Raw genomic sequence first — 21,873 nt, forward strand, 5'->3', positions numbered from 1 at the left:
ACTGAGATCCAGAGAGGGGAAATGATTTGTTTGGTCGCTCAAGAAGAGTCAGATCTAGAACTTGAATTCTTAGATCCCCACCCATTACGCTGCTGTTGGTATTGTTAACCCGAAATGGGGTCTTTAACTGGGGATGGAGGCTGAGACAGCCATCCACCAACAACTGTGGTTTCCCTCTTCCAGGGTGTAGTGCTGCCTTAAGATATGGCTGCCACCAGGAATTACATCTTCCCATCCTTCCATCTGCTTGTATTCTACTACCTAGCAGCTGAGCCCAGCCATCGGACTGCGTTCTAGTCAAAGACATGGGAATGGACGAGATGGAGGACACTACATCCAAGCATGACCTATGCAAACCTGCAATCTGGTGGACCTCCACAGCTCTGCCTCTACCTGATGGCTGGATCCAGGGGACGTCAAGGTCTTAAGCAATAGCAGAGGTTCATGACAAAAGTGACCTAGGTCTTCAAATCATCTTATGGAGAAAAGCATTTTAAAGACAAGGCAACCATACATGGTCTGTTGCTGGAGTGAGATATAAAATTTTACTGTGTAAAACTACGGAACTTCAGGGGTTTGTTCGTTACAGCGCCTAGCATTAACCTCAAAAGTACAAGGAACACTTTATAGTTGAAGGGAGTTTCTCAAATACATAAAGATCAAAGCAAAACCTAGGGCCCATGAAAAAAACTTGTAAGAGTGGGAAAAACATTTACAGATCTAATAATAAAGTTAATCATCTAACAACTTGCCAACTTGCTAATCAGACTCAAATAGATTAACTGTTCCAGGTCTCTGAGGCAGAAAAGAACCTAGTAAAGGTTAGCCTTGAAAACAAAATGAGTACTTTTATCTTAAAAGGGATGACAAAATGAACTACTGATACCCACAACAACTTTGATGGATCTCCAGGGCATCATGCTGAGGGGAAAAAAAGGCCAACCTCAAAAGGTTATATACTGTCTGATTCCTTTTATATAACATTCTTGAGATGACAAAATTACAGATGGAGAATGGATACGTAGTTGCCACAGGTTAGGGGTGGGGGAAGAGTGTCACTATTAAGGAGGAACTCAAGGGAATTTCCTTGTGGTTTTGGAACAGTTCTGCTTCCTGACTGTGGGGATGGATGGTCACTTGAATCTACACATGTGATAAAATTTCACAGAACTATACTCGAAAAAGAATGAGGAAAAGGAGGAAGGAGAGGAAAAAGTAGAGAAGGAGAAGAAGAAGGTAAGGGGAAGAAGCAGGAGGGAGAAGAGGAGGAGAAAAGAATGCACGTCAACACTGGGGAAGTCTGAATAAGGTCTTTCCATGAACTAAAAATTTCCTGGTTTTGACAATGTACTAAGGTAATGTACTAAGATATTATCTTTGGGGGAAGCTGGACAAAGGATACAGGGAACTCGCTATACTATTTTTGCAACTTCCTATGCATCTTAAACTACTTCAAAATTAAAAGTTAAAAAAAAACTTTTAAGTGATAGCGTAAGTTCTGGACTATGAAGTTCTGAGTCAGGAAATAGGCATCATGATTGGGCAACATGAGTGTGATACCTGCAGAGAGTTTAGGAGCTAGTTAGAGGACTCTCACCTTTACCTGGATGATCATCTATTTATTCTTTGTCTCCCTCCTAGAATATAAATGTCAGAGACCATGTCTGTTTTGTTCCCCACTCAATGCCTAACCTACCATCTGGTACAAAGAACACTCTCAGTAAATCTCTGTTGTGTGAATGACTGAATGAATGAATGAAGCAACAGGCAAGAAAGGAATCATTACCCATGTTTTGCAAAGAAACAGTGGTGTGCAGAGGCTCCAGTCCCCACCCTCTTGCACACAGCTGGAGAGTGGCAGAACGGGTGCAAAACCCTCAGGGCTCTGGAGGGTCTGATGGCCTTTCCATAGCACCATATGTCTCTCAACAGCTCAGATTTCTGATAGCTGCTTTATCTTAGGAAATAAGAGTTAAGGCCAGGGAGATAAAGAGTAGGGGCACGAGAGAAAAAGTGAGAGAATAAGAACAAGGGCAAGAGAAGTGACAGTGAGAGAGAAGGAGGGAGAAACAGAGAGGGGGAGAGACGTCAAGGGAAAGAGAACAAGAGCAAGGGAGGGACAGAGGGGAAAAGGGAGAAAGAGAGGATGGGAGAGAGGATGGGAGAGGGGATGGGGGAGGGGATGGGGAGAGAGGAGAGGGGCATGGGAGAGAAGGGAAGGAAAGAGAAAATCTGCCTCGACACAGAGAGTGACACTGATTGATTCCAAATTTCAACATGGCCATACTCCATAGACCCAGGCCTTTGCTGTGAAATGGTACTGCAGTGTGAACAAGCTATCATTAAGTAATAAATACTTCATGCAAACAAAACCAAAAAAATGGTCAGCAGTGAGATGTAAATTAGGAATAACCAAGGGAAACTGTGCTCCACACTTGCCATGCTCCAATTATCCGACTGTGATCGGAGGTTCTTTTTATCTCTTGAGAAGGTGCTGCAGTTTGCAGTACAACATGAGAGAATGTAAACTGCAATACACCAAGACTGAGAAAACCTGGGTTGTATTATTACAGAAACAGCAAAGCTTGTGTAGCCAACAGACCCAACTTGGAATTCAGGCTCTGCCACTTTTCATCTATGTGACCATGGCCAAGTTATTTAATCTATTTGAACCTCAGCATCCTATGTGCAATTCAAGGGCAAAAACACATACTTTGTGAGGTTATTGTGAAGATTCAATGAAATAATCAATACAAATTTCACCAGCACAGTACCCACCATGCATTCAGCACTTAGCAAGGGCTTCCACGTTCTCCCCAGAAGTTAGACACAAAAACAGTACACACTCCGTGATTCTATTCCTACGATGTTCTAGAAGAGACATAACGTATCAGAGAGAAATCAGATTAACTGTTTCCGGGAAGAAGGGGGACTGAGTGCAAAGGGGCATAAGGGAACTTTCTGGGGTGATGGAAATGTTCTCTATCTTGATAAGATACGGGTTTTACGGGACTGTATGCATCTGTCAAAACGTACTGAATCATATGCTTAATATCCACGCACTTTGCAGCATATAAATTATATGTCAAAACATTTTTAATTATAAAATAATATTTACATATCTAGACAGCTAGCAGTTAAACAGCTAGAGAGAAAGGGGGGAAGTGTGGGGACAGAGAGAGAGAAACCAGTGAAAGTACCTTACACAGCACGTAGCTCATGCTAAGGGCTCAATGTGTGTGTGTGTGTGTGTGGAATTATGGAATCAACATGAGCATTCCCGCTCTTTCTCCTCCAGAGACCACCCATGCTATGGTGGCATGCATGGCACAGCCAGGTCTGAAACTGCTTCCTTCTCTCTTCCTGAATCCTGGTCCCTGACACTCCCACCCAAGGGGCCAGGCAGATGAAATATGCCCATCTCCTCTTCGTGACAGAGCCCAGAGGTCCTGACCATCGAACCTACTCTGCCTCCATCTAAGCGTCTCTAAGTCCTTCGCTGTACTAGTCACATTCAGTGCTTCCTTGGACCATGAGCCCAGACGGTCTGCCAGATGTCATCTGTTGAGGGTGTGCCCTGGATGCACCACTCAACTCATGGGCCTTGGTGAAGCGGTGTCCGCCATCTTGAGCTCATGCCTTCGGTTTGGAACACAATAACTGCTAATATCTACTGAGCATTTACTACATGCCCAGCACTGTTCTAGCTGCTACATATTTTCATTCCTTTAGTCCGCACAATAAATCCATAAAGAAGTCTAACCATAGCACTGTTTTACAGGTGAGCTAGCAGAACTTCAAGGTACCCCTTCACCCCAGTCTTTTCAGATCCCACAAAATCCCGTCTGCAAATCTGATCTCCACATCTTTGTCCCACCCTTCACTGTAAAGGAGCTGCCACAACTCGGGAAGAACAACTCTTGTCCAATATATACAGAACAGGAGCTCAGTTTAAAGCTTGACAGTGGAGCCTTGGTCGAACAAACAACTGATACACAGAACGACACGGGTGATGCTTAAAAACAACTTGCAAAACAAAAGGAGATGAACGTAAAAGAGTAGATACTATAGGATTCCATTTCTATGAACCTCTAGAAATACAAACATAATCTACGGTCACAAAAATCAGGTCATCAGTTGCCTGGAGCTGGGAGTGGGAGGAAAGACTATAAAGGGGCATGAGGGAAATTTCTAGGTGATGAAAACGTCCTACACCGGCAGTGTAGGACACTGATGCCGGCAGTGGTTACACGGGTGTACACACTCGTCAAAATTCAATCTGTACACATTGCAAGTGTGCATGTACTGTATGTGACTAAAGCTGATACTTTTATGCAAAAGCAAAGAAAAGTCTCTGGAGCCAACAGCCCTTGCTTTCAATCCCCCTTTGTCTCTTCCTGGCTGGTGACCTCGGACAAGTCACTTAACACATCTGAACCTTGATTTCAGGCTGCTGTCAGGGTTGGAGATAATACAGGCCAAACACCTGGGAAAAGAGTAGGCCTTCAATAAACTGTAGTTTCTATTATTACCGTTAATTAATAATAATGAGAAGTAATAATCTGAGTAGCAGCTTCAATTCTCTACTGCACTTTGCTGGGTGGATCTCAAACTGCTAAATGTTCCTTGCTATTAGCTCTCACTAAAAACCAACACACACTCTTTTGTGGCCTGCAATCATTTTAATGTTATGCCAGGAGAGAGAACCAAGAATGAATACCAAATGTGTGCAGATGAAAGAATTCATGTTTATATATGAATGTGGGCCATGGAATCTTAGATTAATTCAAACCTGAACATTGCTGACAGTTACCATTTTCTTTCCAAGGAATCAGATTTTCATTCTAAGTCACTCCATGGGGAGTTTTCTACTATACTGTTATCCAGGGTGTAATTTCTCTAATAAGGTCATTAGGGGAAAAAAAAAAAAAAAGAATTCTGGACTCTACAGTCCTTTTGTATTAGTTTCTTCCTGAGAGTGTCTTTCTTTAGGGACGAGACAGAGGTCAGTATGGCAAATTTCAAATGTACAGCAATCTGGTTTCGGTGGGTTTTAAAGCTAGAAGCTGTGAGCATATCACCTTGCTTTTTGGTCACCTCCTTCCACATTCAGGAAATCGCTTTGCAGGAAACTGTCAGTGCTATTTAGGTTTACAAATAATTTCCCTGGAGCTGGAGCAAAGGTGAATTAGAAAGTTTACAGAGCCTCAGTAGAATGGAGACTCTCAGTGTGAGGCTGCAGAAGACTGAGCAATAATAGTGATTCTATGTGAAATGAAAGAGACCACACAGTGATGTGCTCAGAGTTGCAAAGGTGTTAGTCAACCCATCTTCCAGTAAAGGCCTCCAACCACCCTTCATCTGAGGAACATCCTTGTCCCACCTCTAGCCAGCCGAAGAGCCAACTTCTGTTGATAAACACTGTGCCAGTCTTAGGACAGATCAGCTCAATGTCATGACCTGTCTCCCTTTTGGTAGAAATCCCTCAGTGCCATCATGCCATAAGGAAAACTGGGGGATCGAGGGCCTTCTAAAGACCTATGGAAGGCTCCAGAGAAAGAAGGAAGCAGTTATTACCTAGACAGGGGCCACTGAAACATGGCTCTTCAACCCAAGAGCAAACTATGCAAGACACCAGGTGTTATGCTCCATCACTGCCCGAGTCAGGTCCTAACTGTCCAGAGGTCTCGGAGAATAAAGATTCACTGGCTCAAAGTCCCACTCGGACTCTTCAGAAAATAAACTTGTTGACACATGATAGTTTTGTTTTATGATTTGGCTTCCCTTGTACTTACCTGTGAACCGCAGCTTTTCAAGAGGCCCAGACAACTCTTAAAAATGACTTCCCTGCTATGGCAGAGACTGCTACGTGTTCATCCTACCCCATTTCCTCCTCTTCCCGGGCACACAGTGAGACCGCATTTCCCAGGATCCCTTGCAGTCAGGCACTTAGGTGCAGCCATGTAACTGAATGCTGCTCAATGAACTGTAGATATAGATATAACAATAGCAATTCTTAGGTCTGGTCCATAAAAACCTCCCACACCATCCTACACCCTCTCTCTTCCCATCCACCAATTGAATGGAAAGGATCCCATGGGCCTAGAAGATGGAAGAGCCCCAAGATGAAAAAATCCTTAGTCCTGAATGACTGTGACGAACACAGCTCCTCTGTTGATCCACACAGGATGGGGTGAAAAAAGCAAATTTTTATTGTCTCAAGGCAACGACATGTTGAGGTTGATTGGTCCAAGAGTTATCCTGTCCTGACTAAACACACCTCCCTCCTATATAGTTATCCCCTCAAAACCTCCATTAAATGATTTCAAATCGAAAAACAACAACAAAAGGATGCTGACATCTAGCTTATGCAGGACAAACGGCACTTGATCAAATCCCACCCTAGCCGGCCTGCGAGCTGCAGCTTCAGGCTCTGAATGGTCTACGGCGTCCTCATGCCAGACTCCCCACAGACATCAAGTTGAAGTAAGTCTTCTAGAAGTCAAGAGCTCACAGGAGGTGGCTGGTGTGGAGCAGGAAGCCCACATGGCTCAAGCTGCCCCTGGTAACACTTCAATAACCCACCATCTACTCATCATAAGGTTCTCAGTACAGCTTTTTCCACTGTCTCCCATGAAAAGGTTAATGGGATGTGTCAGGAGCCAGTAGGCAGGAAAATCTCAGCACTCAGTCGAGAAAATAGAAGAGTTTATTCCTAGACTCAGTCATGGCTCTGGAAGCCGGCATACATCACCCTGGCTCCCTCCTGTCTTCACATTTGCTTCTTCCTCTCATGCTGACATGGCTTGTCTTCATTGTTGAAGATGATCCTTCCACCCGGGGCCAAGGCTTCCTCCAAGCCATCTCCTGAACAGCCAGCCATGCTCTAGACTGGGGGCCTCTCCAAAGGGAGAAAGCACCTCCTTCCCTTCTGCATCCCCAGCACTGCTGTACTAGTCAACATGGGCGAGCTGCTATATCCAATAATCTCAGCATTTTCGTAGCTTATAACAAGAACCTCTTCTTTGCACTCATGCAACAGTATAACAAAGATTCACGGACCCAGGCTCCTACAGTTCCACCAAGTCCTATGGCCTCAGTCTTCCACAGACAAGGGAAGAGAACAAAAGCCATATGTGGTAGGGATTTATGGGCCAGGCCTGAAAGTGGTAAACATACATCATGGTCATCCGCATTCCACTGGCCAGAATTCCATACAGGCCCGCATCTAACGACAAGAGGGACGAGGAAAGGACTAGACCACATCTAACAACTGTGGCTCAAAAGGAAAAAGGAAATGGATTCTGGTGATCACATAGCTGTATACAACCCAGTGGGGGAAAAGAATGTCTCCCAGAAGGCAGTTAGCCAGCTTTCAAGAACTTAATCCAAAGATCTGCTGAGAGAAAAATGGTACTTCCCAGAGCTATGCACAAAAAGAGATGTTACCTCTGCACAATAAACCAGGAGGATGTCCACCAGCCCGAGCCCGATGTGAGGTGGGAACTCACACACGTTGGGAGCAAAGGTATCTGAGTGGAGGGGCTACGTGTGTACAAAGTGGGCCAAGAAAGTCCGAAGATGGAAAACAACTTGTGTTGACTCAGATATTCCAGCTGGTTGGGACCAGCAGACTCATGGTTTCACAGACATCAAAGGGTTCAGAGTAGGGGACCTCTCACCTACAGAGGTGTTCAGAGAGGTAAAGCACTTCCAGTCTAGCGAGCAGGAAAAAAAAGTCCACCCTGTCGGTTGTCTATATATCCCTTTATCTGCCAAAGTGGGGGCCTTAAAAAAAAAATACGACTAGCCAGAAGATTCTCTCAAACAAAAGATCTCTGGAAACCATGTTTCCCATCCTGACATTTTGTTCTTCCAAAGCCTCTCCTTCCAAAATTACATCAACTGTACACGCAGCAGGTGCCTGTGTCACCCAGGTGGCTTTCTGCTCATGCAAGAAGGACTCAGCTCAGTTACCATCTATAAACGCTCTTTATTTGTCCCCGGAGGCCTTCCTGTCACCTACAGGAGCACTCCTCTGCAAGCTTGGGGAATTACAACTCTTTTCAAGGAGATGTTCCAGACAATGAACTCTTTTCCTTCCACCTTTTAAAGTGAGATTAACCCAAGAACACTGCAGAGGCTCTGTGAAGGGCTTCCAATAAGAAGCGTTTCCATTGCACAGGGAGATCAGCTCGGTGCTTTGTGACCACCTAGAGGGGTGGGATAGGGAGGGTGGGAGGGAGACACGAGGGAGGAGATATGGGGATATATATGTATGTGTAGCCCATTCACTTTGTTATACAGCAGAAACTAACACATCATTGTAAAGCAATTATACTCGAGTAAAGTTGTTAAAAAAAAAAAAAAAAAAGGAGCAGCAGCTTTTCTCTTATTCCCACTGGTGTGGGAATATCTCCATACCATTTTACCCATCTGAGATAGCTTGGAAGCCCATGCTCTGCCTGAAGAAGGATAGCAGACAAGCACAATTCCTAAGGATTGATCAACCTGGCACTCAAGCCCTCGGGGGCTGAAAGCAGAGTTTCCTCCTGGGGCTGTTTCTGGCCCCTTCATACTTTAACCAATCACACTTCCCTCTTGTCCACCCACCCTGCCCCGCTTTCCACCCTCCACTCCCGTGGTCATTTCTACCCCGTCCCATCTGAACCGTGGGACTTGGCAGGGAGTGGTGGAAAGTTGCGGAGGGTACAGAATTCAATCAGACTTTGAATTCTAGTGTGAGGGGCTTCATTGTGTTCTACTGCAGAGGTCAGAAGACTACAACGTGTGGGCGAAATCTAGCCCATCATCTCTTTTGATACATGAAGTTTTACTGGAATACAGCCAAGCCCATTTGTTTACATATCTTCCACGGCTACTTTTGCGCTACAATGGCAGAGCTGAGTAGTTGAGACAGAGACCTCCTATGGCCCCCAAAACCTAAAATATTTACTATCTGGCCATTCACAAAAATATCTGTTAAGCCCTAACACTGAGTTCTACGGCAATAGTCAGTGTCTACTCAGACAAATACATATACATGCATGTTCACAGAAGTACCATCCACGATAGCCAAAGGTGGAAATAGCCCAGATGTCCATCAAAGGATGAATGGATAAACAAACTGTGGTACATACATACAGAGGAATATTATTCAGCCATAAGAAAGGAATAAAGTACTGATACATGCTGTAATGTGAACGAACTTCAAAAACATCATGCTAAGTGAAAGAAGCCACATGGAAAAGGTCATATATTTTATGATTCCATTTATATGAAATATCCAGAATGGGTAAATCCATAGAGACAGAACACAGCTTGCCAGGGGCTGGGAAAAGGCGAAATGATTGGAAAAACTGCTTAACGGGTACAAGATTTCCTTTCAGGGTGATGGAAAGGTTTTGGAACTATACAGAGTAGTGGTTAATAACACTGTGAACGTACTGAATGCCACTCAATGGCTGATTTTAAGATGGTTATTTGGGGTTGTGGGAATTTCACCTCAATAAATGTTTTAAATTCAAAAAAACATTTTTTTTTTTGAAGGAGTCAGGAGATTGTGGAAGAGCAGAGTGACATGATCTGAGATTTGCTTTCAGGCAAGAACTCTAGCAATATTTATAAAAAGGGGAGTCCTCAGTTTACCCTTGAGTTCCTTGGAAGAGGGCACCACCACTAACAATTAGAAATGAAGGAGAAGCAGCAAACTACGAAAGCAGGCTCTCTGTTTGCGGCCTGTTGAGTTTGTGTACCTGTGAGACAAGGGGGAGGAATCATAACAGGAAGTTATCAACGCTGGACTGGGATTTAAGGGCAAGATCAAGGCCAGAGAAAGAGATACGGGGGATCATCCTTAGGCGGTGGTGTTGCCAGGAGAGAAGAGAGGACAAAGGACCAGGGCAAACACTGGAGAATCTAGATATTTACAGGGCAGGGGGATAAAGCACAGCCAGAAATAATATCAAAGAGTGTGGGTAGAGGGTCAGGAGAAGGCCAGGTGAGAAGAGCCATGGAAAGGGTGCAACTGGTGGCCCCAAATGCAATTAAAGTGAGGGGGAGGAGGGGGTAGAGGTGAAAGGTCACTGGAGTTGTTGCATAGCAGTACTGCTCAAAACCCTGATTCTCGATTTTTCTTCTGAGAAACTGAGGTTGCTGGGTAAGTTACCCACACATAACGAGGCTATGAATAAGAATAAATGACGAGGATGCAGCTTAGCACCCAAAGGGAAATGAGACTCCAAGGCTGTAAGCTCTGCCCTCCCCTGACCCTCAGCTCCATGTTTCGAGGGACAGCACAGGCAGCCTCCAACACGTGCTTGGTCCCAACTAGGGCCCCAGCTGCAAGGCTGAATTCACCCCCAAAGCACAGGACCTCTCTAACCCTGGCACACTCAACGTACCCCAGGGCCCCTGGGTGAACAGGTAAATCCAGCTGGTGTACTTCACAGTCCTGGCTAGATGTTACCACTACCCTTCTGGCATCAGCAGCTACCGACCAGACGGTGCTATAACTGTTTCTCTTTGCAGCAACAAATCTACAATATTACATTAACTTCAAAATGATGACATTTAGCATACAATAGCAAACGGGTGCCTTAGAAACAAAATGAATTTTACTTGCCATTATTATCATAAGTGGGAGCCCAAAGAGGCTATAATAAATAACTACATTCTATTTATTCACCCTTGATCTCTCCTTTATAACATTAACTAAAGAGGTAAGCCCCGTGAGGAGGAAGAATTATTTCTGGTCTGACAAGGAAGGGACTTTGTTGGTGGAGGGAGGCGCTTAAGTAGAAGTAGTGGGATGTCTTTTAGCAAAGGCCAAGTTTGGAATGAGGATTGGGCTGACTTTTTAAAATAAGAGCTATTCAGGTGTGAAATGGGCTCCCCCAGAAATGAGGTGGGAGTCCCTCAGCTTCTCTGGGGCTATAAAAAGGGGTTAGTCATGTATGACAACTTGCATAATGGTTCCTCCAGTTTGGAAGATTTGGGACAGCCTTCCCGTGACTTATACAGTATCAGTTAGAAAAGCATCTTATTTTGCCAGGGAAAATGTTCTGGGGAACCAAGCTCATCGTGGGCTCTTAAGGTGAATACTTCACGCTAACTTCAGGTAGCTATTTGGAAGAAATTCACCAAATATGTGAATATGTCTTCTTAGAAAAAATGTTTAGAAAAACCTTTAGCCCAGAAGTGACCAACGGCAGCCTATATGCCAAATCATACCTGGGCTACAGATGTGTTTCAGTAGCCCTGTCTAGTTTTTTAGTGTTTTTGGTTTCTTTTTTTTAAATATCTGAATGTGTTCCCCACCCTTCAAACTTGAGAGATATAGAGGATGCTGCCGGTGCTGGGGTACCACCCAGATCCTCTTCACCGGGAGGTGACCATGCCCTAGATATGAATGGCACACAGCTGCCACCTTCTCCAAACTGACCTCCACTAAACTAGGGCCACCCAAAGCCACCACAGAGCACCGGCCCATGACTGACAAACATGAGGATGTAGGGGGACAAAAGGCCTGCCCACATCGCCTCAAGGTGGGACCAAGTTTGCCACAGTTTGTGTTCCAGAGGCCCTGGGAGGGTCAGGCTGAAGCTGGACACCAGCCAAGGGCACATCCTTGCTTTGCTCCTACCCCCTGCCAGTCCTGTTTCCTTCACCTCCCTTCTCTTTAGAGCAGTGGTTCTCAAAGTACAGCCCCCAGACCAACAACGTCAGCATCTCCTGGGAACTTGTGAGACAGGCACATCTCAAGTCCCATTGGAGACTTTCCGATTCAGAAACTCTGGGGGTTGAGACCAGCAATTTGGGTTTAAACAAGTCATTCCCACCTAGAGATTGTCATCCTGAGTGAAGTCAGACAGAGAAAGACGAATATAATATGATATCACTTGTATGTGGAATCTAAAAAAATGGTATAAATGAACTTATTTACAAAACAGAGTCACAGATGTAGAAAACAAACATGGTTACCAAGTGGGGAGAGGGGAGGGATAAATTGGGAGATTGGGATTGACATATACACACTACTATATATAAAACAGATAACTAATAAGAACCTACTGTATAGCACAGAGAACTCTTCTCAGTACTCTGCAATGGCCTATGTGGGAAAAGAATCTAAAAAAGAGTGGATATTTGTATATGTATAACTGATTCACTTTGCTGTAGAGCAGAAACTAACACAACATGTAAATCAACTATATACTCCAATAAAAATTAATTTAAAAATTAAACAAGCCATCCCCATGATTCTTATGTAAGCTAAGGTTTGAAAAGCACAGCCTCGGAGTGTGTCCTCAACTAAGTTACCTTCACATGGGCCCCCATCTTGGGTCTGCTTCTAGGGAACCCAACCCCAAACAGGAAAGTTCACATTAAAAAAAATCTGTTCTTAGCTAGTGGGAAGCAGCCCCATAGCACAAGGAGATCAGCTCCGTGCTTTGTGACCACCTGGGGGGGTGGGATAGGGAGGGTGGAAGGGAGGGAGACGCAAGAGGGAAGAGATATGGGAACATATGTATAACTGATTCACTTTGTTATAAAGCAGAAACTAACACACCACTGTAAAGCAATTATACCCCAATAAAGATGTTAAAAAAAAAAAAAAAATCTGTTCTGGGGCTTCCCTGGTGGCACAGTGGTTGAGAATCTGCCTGCCAATGCAGGGGTCACGGGTTCGAGCCCTGGTCTGGGAAGATCCCACATGCCACGGAGCGACTGGGCCCGTGAGCCACAACTACTGAGCCTGCGCGTCTGGAGCCTGTTCTCCGCAACAAGAGAGGCCGCGACAGTGAGAGGCCCGCGCACCGCGATGAAGAGTGGCCCCCGCTCGCCGCAACTAGAGAAAGCCCTCACACAGAAACAAAGACCCAACACAGCCAAAAATAAATTAATTAATTTTAAAAAAAAGTCTGTTCTTTCCAGCTCCTGTTGAAAATTGCTCCTTTCCCACAGGGAAACCATCAGCTGACCTGGAAGAGTTGCTGCCCCATTGAAACAGTCACCACGGATCTCCATCGGTTTATCCCCAGCCTATCTCATGCCTACTGGTCTGGTCTGTGTGGACCAGTCTGGACATCTGATCTAGTTCTCTAGACTATAAGCTCCTTGAGACCAGGACTTGCCTTTCTCATCTCTGTATCCTCATAGCCTGGCACATAACTCACACTCACTTATTTCTATTGAGTTCAAGTGAACCGAACCAATGCTGTCTGTTGAAAGTGGCCAACATTTCTGAGACTCCGAGGCAACATTCATGCGATTAAGAACCCAAGAAACAATCCCTACGACAAATTAATATAATGACCTTACAGACATTATCGTTATGCATTGGCTATGGTTGTGTAAGGATGCAATATGCAGGAGGAGTTTGTTACTGATTCACCTGGTAGTCATCCTAAGCCCCGAAGCATGCAGATTAATAACCCTTGTAATTTCATCCCAGTCCATGTAATTGCAGGTGCCATCTTTACTCATTTAACATCTAATTCCTCGAAGTAGGTTTGCAGGCCCCTAACACATGGTTCAAATATTCACATTGTCTTCTCTTAGCCCAGAGAGACATTTTTTATGAAAGAATCAAGCTTAATATGAAATAAAACAAACACAAAATAAAATCTGGCTGCAAAAACCTGAGCTCTGGAAGAAAATGCATTTGTTTCTGATTTTAAACTACATTCCATTCCTAATTTTTCTTCCTTTCTCCAAAGCTTCTATCTTTAGGAAATAGGGAGCCCAAGTTCTATAATTTGCACATCATTTGAACACTAATGAAAAAAGATGCTCTTTCCCTTCAAACTATTTCCTCAGTCAATTAAACAAATCCTCTAAGTGGAGTGTGTGTGAAGTGATTTGTGTCCAAGAACTTAATTAGTACTTAATTCTGGAATTTGTGTCTTCTTAAGCCCACATCCTTTTAAGTTTCCACCAAGCTCAAAAAAATGGTCCAGGTGTGGTCCCTTCCTTTAAGATCAAGGCAGAAGCAGATTTGAAGAAGTCCAGAGGAATAAAAGACCATCTGTGTGTTCAAAAAGGCATCAGCCTACAGCCTAGATTCCAGGCAGCCTTTTTGCCACCAACTAAGATCCTTTCAAATCCACAAAGAGGAGCAAATACTAGTTGCTTACTTTGCAGAATGATAGTTGTCTTATTGTAAAGGGAAACCATGCTCACCGTAGAAAATGTGTGTGTGGGGGGGGCAAATACAGATTAATATAATGCAGAAAAGTATAAAATCAGCTGCTCAGTGGTAACTACGCTTAACATAGACTTCCATTTTTTTTCATGCTGAATATACAATGGATATCTTACAGTGTACATCGTATTTTGTGTCCATTTCCCTCACTGAGTACGACATTTTCCCATATTGTTCAAAACTGTGTGCATGTGTCTCTTTCTTATTCCAGCAAGAATAAGAACTTGATGAGGTTGACTTCAGTCCTTTCTGGGCTTTTCCTCTAGATCAAGTATTCTCAAATCTCACAGGGGGTGGGGGGTGGCAGTGAAAGTATCTTATTCTTTTTATATATAAAGCACAGACGTACATACATACAGTATATCTGTCATATTCAATTTGCACATAGCAGTGGTAATTAGGGGGAAAATGTCTAAAAGGCTCCTTAGGGGGATGATCATGGAAAAAAAGGTTGAGGAACTCTGTAGAAAATGACTAGAATGTGTGACTTAACCAATCCTCTCAAAAACCTGCCAACACACACAAACTACTGCTCGATATTAGACTGTTAACTAACAGCAAAAACGAAACAAAATTTTGTAACGTCTGCTAATGAGCACATGTTCTTTTTCAGTGTAAAAGCTATGTTTCCCTATGATTTGGATCTCCAACAATCTGAGTCATTAAAGCAGGGAAAATGAAAACTGATCTACTTGTTGGCAATCTGGGTAAGGACTTCCCAAGTTCCATATGTCCACCATTTAACTCAACTCAGCAGGAAGGAAAGTAACGCTGAATAAAGCCTCCAGGAATCCTCAGCAGAACTCCACAAAGTTTGCCTGTGCGTTGACTCCAATTTTTACTTAAGTTCTTGCTCAAAGTCATACGTTTATCAGAGACAGAGCCTAGATATGGTCCTAACATCAGTCCTCTTTCCACAGTCCCACAGAACCTTAGTGAAGTCGCTCTTGGAACTTTCTAGAACTTGGTTTCTCCATCTTTAAAATGAGAGGGTTGGACCTGATTTCTAATTGGGGCTTGCAATTCCAGGCTTCCAGATAATCAGGTAGCTAAGCGTTTGGGTCCACAGGTCAAACACCAGGCTGTCAAAACCACCAGAAAAGGGAAAAGCAGCATTCTTTTTTCTACTCTCCTGCTATATTTTAAAGGTAATATGTCCTCACCATTGAGGTTCCGCCCGCAGAGCCAAAGCTTTCCAGAAAGGTTGTGCTGACTTCAACTCTGAAAGTACCCACCTTGCTCTGCCCCTTCCCAGCTTTTTTTCAGGCTCACTTCCAGCACAGAGCCTCTGGGGAGAGCTCAGCATGGATGCAAGAAGATAAATATCCAGCCCTCAATGAACAGTGTTCTGTTCTTCTTCAGGCCATCGTCCTGCTTTTTCGCACTAAACAGCGGAGATGTATCAGCATCATAAGACCACTATCTAATTAAAAGAAAGTTTTAAGAACTACGAGCCCTCATGGGATTCCCCAGCAAAGTGTGAGCATCCCTAAGCTGAAAGAACACGTGTATTTTAGAAGGTATCCTTGGATGGCATCGTTCCAAGTGCATATAGCCCACTCTATCTTTCCTGATGTATCTGGCACCGTGAGGCATGCACTCCTGTCCAGAGAGACACCCAGATGTTGGGAGCTTAACAAGGAGCTGAAAGGCAGCATGCACTTGGAAAGGCCGGACGGCGGGTTGCATTTCTTCTATTGCAATTCATTTTGCAGCCAGGCTCTGCTGCAGTATACATGTGTCAGTTTCCATCCCACTGGTTGCTGCATCTCTATGACACAGTCAGGATCCCTACGCGGATGTGCCCCAGCAGAAGGGAAATGTGAAATGTGTTGCCCAACTGGAAATCATTCTCATTTCATGTGAACAACTCAATTTAAAGGTAAAAGCACAATTAATCCTCTCTGACTTCGGGCAGGCAACTTGGGTCATTCCCCTGACTAATCTACAGCTACACTGTGGGCTAAATCTGCATGGACCCAGGGAAGACCCAATAGCAAATCAAATCTGAAATGGAAAGCACGTCTTTGAATGTGGAAGACAACTAAATGTGCAGAACCTAAAGTGCTAACAGAACAGGTGCGTGCACAGTTAGGGTTTTGCAAAAGCCTTTGCATAAAGCAGTGATGTGAGCTTTATGCTCACTTGCAAAGCAAGAGATGTACATTCTCAGGTCTCGAAGCACTGAAACCCCTTTTTCACTCACCCCAACTCCAGAATCCCATGAATTACAGAGTTGAAGAACCTCTGGCCAGAGGCTTACTTTTATCTGGCCCTCAGCAAGTTTTCTAAACATCTACTTCTGTCAATGATCTTAAATCCCCTATTTAAAAATCATTTCCGCTATTTTAACTGGGAAAAATACAATAGAGTTTTTTTTAACCCAACAGTGGCCAGAGTATAACTAAATTCCTCTTGGGTGGGCAGATACTGCTTTTTTCTTCTGTGCACATCTTTCCCTCCTATTTTTCCAAGAAAAGCCCTACCTTCTCAATTTCCTCATGATTCCTGGGGTCCAGGGCTAAGATTCCTGGAATCTAGCACTACGTTCTCTGATTCGCCTGGGATACCATACGACTCCTTAACTATGCACAACATGAAATTAAAATAAAATGTTACTATGTGATATGCTTAATAGGATTTGATCTCATTATCCTTGATTTTAAATGCAAACCAAATAAAAAAACACTCTTAGAAAAGAAGACCACTACTAATGAGGCTGCTTTTTACTTTGATGTGGTCTTCAGTTGACCTTTTACTGTAAATATATGGTCTTAATTGGAGAAGAGAAAAAATATTTTCAAGAGTCTTCTTGGGTCCCCTAAAAAAGATCCCAAGGGATATACTCCCAACCCCAGAACCCAGGAGCTACCTCCTAGTTGAGACCAAGAGGAGACAAAAATCCGTAGCAGCCCTCACCACTGCCTCCACCCACCCTCCTCCCTTCACTCTGTGATGGTGCTGCTGTCCGCCTGGTACAGATCCACAACACAGGTCCCGGGGACAGCTTGATTCCTCTCTGCCTCACACCTCTCACATCATTTGATCCCCATGACCATACCTCCTAAACATTTCTAATCACCATCCCCTCCTCTCCTCTGCAAGCCATAGCCTTCATTCAAACCCTCTGTACATCTCAGCTGTACATCTCACCATCTCAACCAACCTCCAAACGGGACATCTGGTCTTCCCTCCCCAGGGTCCTCAGAGTGATGGTTCTAAACCACACATGGGATCACATCAACCCCTGCTGGGGAAACATGAGCTGGATCCCCACGGCCAACGGATAAGGTTCAGAAGGCCAAGCATGACTATGAGGGCCAACGTGATCTGGTCCAGATCACCTTCTGGTTCCAACTCCACTCCATTAATGGAAAGGTTCAGTGGGACTTGATGAATACAGAGATTGAGGCATTGAAGGAAAGGAGTGAAAGATAATAACAGCAATCACATCCAATCTACAAAATGCTTCCTCTAGGGAGTAGTGCCAAAGGCTTTATGTGTATTATCTCACTTAATCTTCTCCATAACAAGAAGGCAGGTATTATTAGTTATGTTATTTGTCAATCAGGAAACAGGCTACACAGCTCATTAAGTAGCAGAGGCAGAGGCGACAGAGCCCACATTCTTCCCCACTGTGCCACACTGTCTGCCATATGATATCAACACTGATGGTATGGGGGACCTGGACCTGGTGGTGTGGATCAAAATTTTATTTTATTGCAAATACCCAGGCACTACTCATGATACCCACTTCAGCTAAACCTAAAAATGTGTGTGGAGAAGCCCCTTGCTGAAGCTGAGAGTTTGGTTTTGAGAAGGTCCAGAAGACATCAGGAAGTCTCCAACTAAAGTGGAGGAGGCCAGGCTGAACCCATGCATGCAATTTAAAATGCATCCATTCCATGTGGAGAAACGGGAACCCTCCTACATTGTTGGTGGGAATGTAAGTTGGTGCAACCACTATGGAAAACAGTATGGAGGTTCTGCAGAAAGCTAAAAATTGAATTACCATGTATCCAGCAATCCCACTCCTGGTCATACACCCAGACAAAACTATAATTCAAAAACATACATGCACCCCTATGTTCATAGCAGCACTATTCACAATAGCCAAGACATGGAAACAACCTAAATGTCCATCAACAGATGAATGGATAAAGAAGATGTGGTACAAAATAATGCCATTTACAGCTACATGGATGCAACGAGAGATTATCATACTAAGTGAAACTGAAGTAAGTCAGAAAGAGAAAGACAAATACCATATGATATCACTTATATGTGGATTCTAAAGTATGGCATAAATGAACCTATCTACAAGAAACAGCCTCACATAGAAATCAGACTTGTGGTTGCCAAGCAGCAAGGAGATAGATGGACTGGGAATTTGGGGTTGGTAGATGCAAACTATTACATCTAGAATGGATAAACGAGGTCCTACTGTATAGCACAGGGATATACCTGGAATAATCTCCTGGGATAAACCATAATGGAAAAGAATATTTTAAAAAGAATGTCTATATATGTACAACTGAGTCACTTTGCTGTACAGCAGAAATTAGCACAACACTGTAAATCAACTATACTTCAATTAAAAAAAAAATGCACCCACTCTAATTCCCTTTACCAATCATCCCTGAGTATATGCAGAGGGAGAAAATATACTGAAGGATTCCACCTCCCAGTAACCCTTTTGATGGGCCCAGGCTCACCGAGCACCATTCCTATCCCTTGTTGGCTTTCAGTGCTGAGAAGCCTATGAAAGTGAGCATACACAAGGCAGGAGACCTCAGGGCCTTTGCCCATGCTGTTCTCTCTTCCTGAACTGCTCCTCCCCATTCACAACCCCCACCCTTTGGCCTAATTAATGGCCACTCCATCTTCCTAGCTTAGCTGAAGCACACAATAAATGCTCAATAAATCTTGGTTGAACAAATGAATAAATGAATTAGAATTCCAGTCTTCCTAACAAATTCACATTTGTCATTATGAATTAACAAGTTCCCTATCTGGTTTTAGCACCAGTGTCTTGTGGACTCAGTCAGGGAGGCAGTCTCCCTGAAACTGAGCCCTTGGGAGGCCCTGAGTCAATGAGTCTGGGGGCCTGTGAGAATGAGGAATTGGACCTAGATCTTGGTGACCCACCAGGCCCAGCTTGGGCATGCAGGCAGCCTTTGTCTCTAATAGTCCCATCTCATCTCTAGCACCCAGAAAACCGTATCCAGTGGTGGTGGACACATTACTTGCAGATAATGCTACACACACATCAAGTTTGGTGTGATAGCTCCCGTTCCAGGCACATTTACTCTCTGAAATCAAATAACAAATGCAAGGTGGCAGGGAGGGCCGGTGAACAGCAAGGGAAATCTAACTTAAACAGTCCTCTTCCACTTAGGGATGATAAATGCAACATACCATGGTGACATAAACTGCAAGCAGGCTCCCCTTAAAAAATATAACCATCAATCACTTGTTAAGCCCACAACCAGCTGCAGTATTAATCATATTCTTTTAGCAAGAGAATCCATGTCCCAATAAAGTTTGAGTGGCAGCGGAAGGGCAGAGCCAACAATCGGGAAATAAACGATGCTTCCAAATGATCAAAGGAAAGCTGCTCTTCTCACTGGCAGCTTGCTAGCCACCCTGCTGCTAGCTCCAGACACACATAAATACACGTGCCACTCTGCTTCCCCCACATCATATTTCCATCTTTGCAGAGTTCTCTGCGGTTCTGTTCTGGGCCCATTTTTCACTCTGTGCCAGTTCTGTACGCTTTGAACACAGACCTCCCCTAGAAATTAAGTTACTTCTTAAGCACAACTGCCACGTTTACGTTCTTACTCACAGCTTCCTTCTCTCCCTCTCCTTCTCCCCCTCCTCTGCCAATAATCTCGCACCAAACATGCTAAGTAGCAGTTGTGTTGTGCCTCACCTCCTGAACCGTGAACCTCCTAGAAGGCAGGGTTCATACCTTACTCCTCTTCATTTCCCCAATGGCCGGGACCAAATCAACATTCAATGAATGCTTACATAGTAGGATTTTATTCACTATAAGAGAGAAGTTTCTAATAAAGGAAGCAGACTTGGGAATCAGTGAACTGCTATTCACGAGAAAGTCCAAACAACCAACTCTCAGATGCTACAATCACTTTAGAGACACTAGGACGAATCCCCACATGTTCTGTTCTTTTCCCTTAATTAGCTATTAATGAGTATTTCTCCTTCCCTGTAAATGTTAAGATCTGTTTGGCCAATCGCCTCTGGAAATGCTGTGATGCTACTGCATCTACATTAAGTTTACAGATTAATTTGAAATGAATGACATCTTCACAACACTGTCTTCCTTCACATTCATAAACACAGTACCTCTCTCCACTTACTTAGGCCTTCTTTCATGCCCTTTAGAGTTTCTCCGGGTAAACTGCATGCACTCTTTGAGTTAGATTAATTCCTAGATACATTATAGCTGTTGTTGCTATTATAAATGACACCTTCCATTATATTTTCTTAATGTATTATTGTGGTACAGAGAAAAACTACCGACATTTGTATGTTTATATCGTCTGACAAACTTGAACTCACTACTACTGATTGGTTTGTTAATTATTTTTTCTTCAAGTAAATGATATTGTATGTAAATAATAACAATTTGTCTCTTCCGTTCCAATCCTTCTGACTTTTTGTCTGTTTTAATGCGTTATCCAAAACTTTCTTTAGTATGTGACAGCAGTAATGAGTAATCCTTACAGTAAGAGTAAGTAATCCTTACTTCTTTCTAACCTTGAAAGAGAATGCTCCTAAAATGTATCCATTAAACATGTTTGCAATAGGATTTTGGAGGAAATCCTTTATCAGGTTAAGGGCATCCCTTCCACAATAGACAGTGTTGTTGTTCCCAATTATTTGGTGCCCTTTCTACCAGACCCATTTTCACAGGGCAAAGTACAGATCCCATCACACTGACATCAGGCTTGGTCATGTGACTTTCTTCAGCCAATGGACTGTGAAAGGAGACATTTGCAGCCATCACTTGGCGCTTCTACTGCTCATTCCGTCTGCTAATGGATCACCACATCCCAGATAGGTCTGCTCCTCCAGGCTGGGATCCAGAATGAAGAATACAGACAGCAGAGACAAACCAACTTACAGCCAGTATGTAACATGAACAAGAAATCAACCTTTGTTGTCATAAGACACTGACATTGGCGGTTGTTTGTTACTGCAGTATAACCTAGCAAAAGCTGATTCCTATACCATCTATTCCTATTTTTCTTTAGGCTTCTGTCATAAATAGGTGTCTTCTTAACCTCCTTTGAGATCATCCTATGGTGATTCTCCTTTAATCTGTTAATGTAATGATTTCTACTGACAGGTTTTCTGACGTTAAATCTGTAGCAGACATTAGCTATCCCATCAAAAAAAAAGATGACTGCTGCTCCTTCTATAGCGGGGCACTGTCACTGGGAGATGACTGCCCAGCCTGGAACCACACTTACCAGCATGCAGGGGTGACCAGGGGACTAGTTCTCACCAGCAGAACATGAGTAGGAATGCTATGTATCCCTTCCAGGCCCAAAGCTCTGATAAAGCAGGTGGAGATTCTCCACACTCTCTCGGGACTCGGGGGCCTTAGACAGTGGTTGAACCAAAAGGTATAAGAATCC

Source organism: Delphinapterus leucas, chromosome 15 (genome assembly GCF_059928025.1).
Source record: "Delphinapterus leucas isolate spDelLeu-1000000601 "Yukka" chromosome 15, BTC_Dleu_Yukka2, whole genome shotgun sequence".
Taxonomy (NCBI): domain Eukaryota; kingdom Metazoa; phylum Chordata; class Mammalia; order Artiodactyla; family Monodontidae; genus Delphinapterus; species Delphinapterus leucas.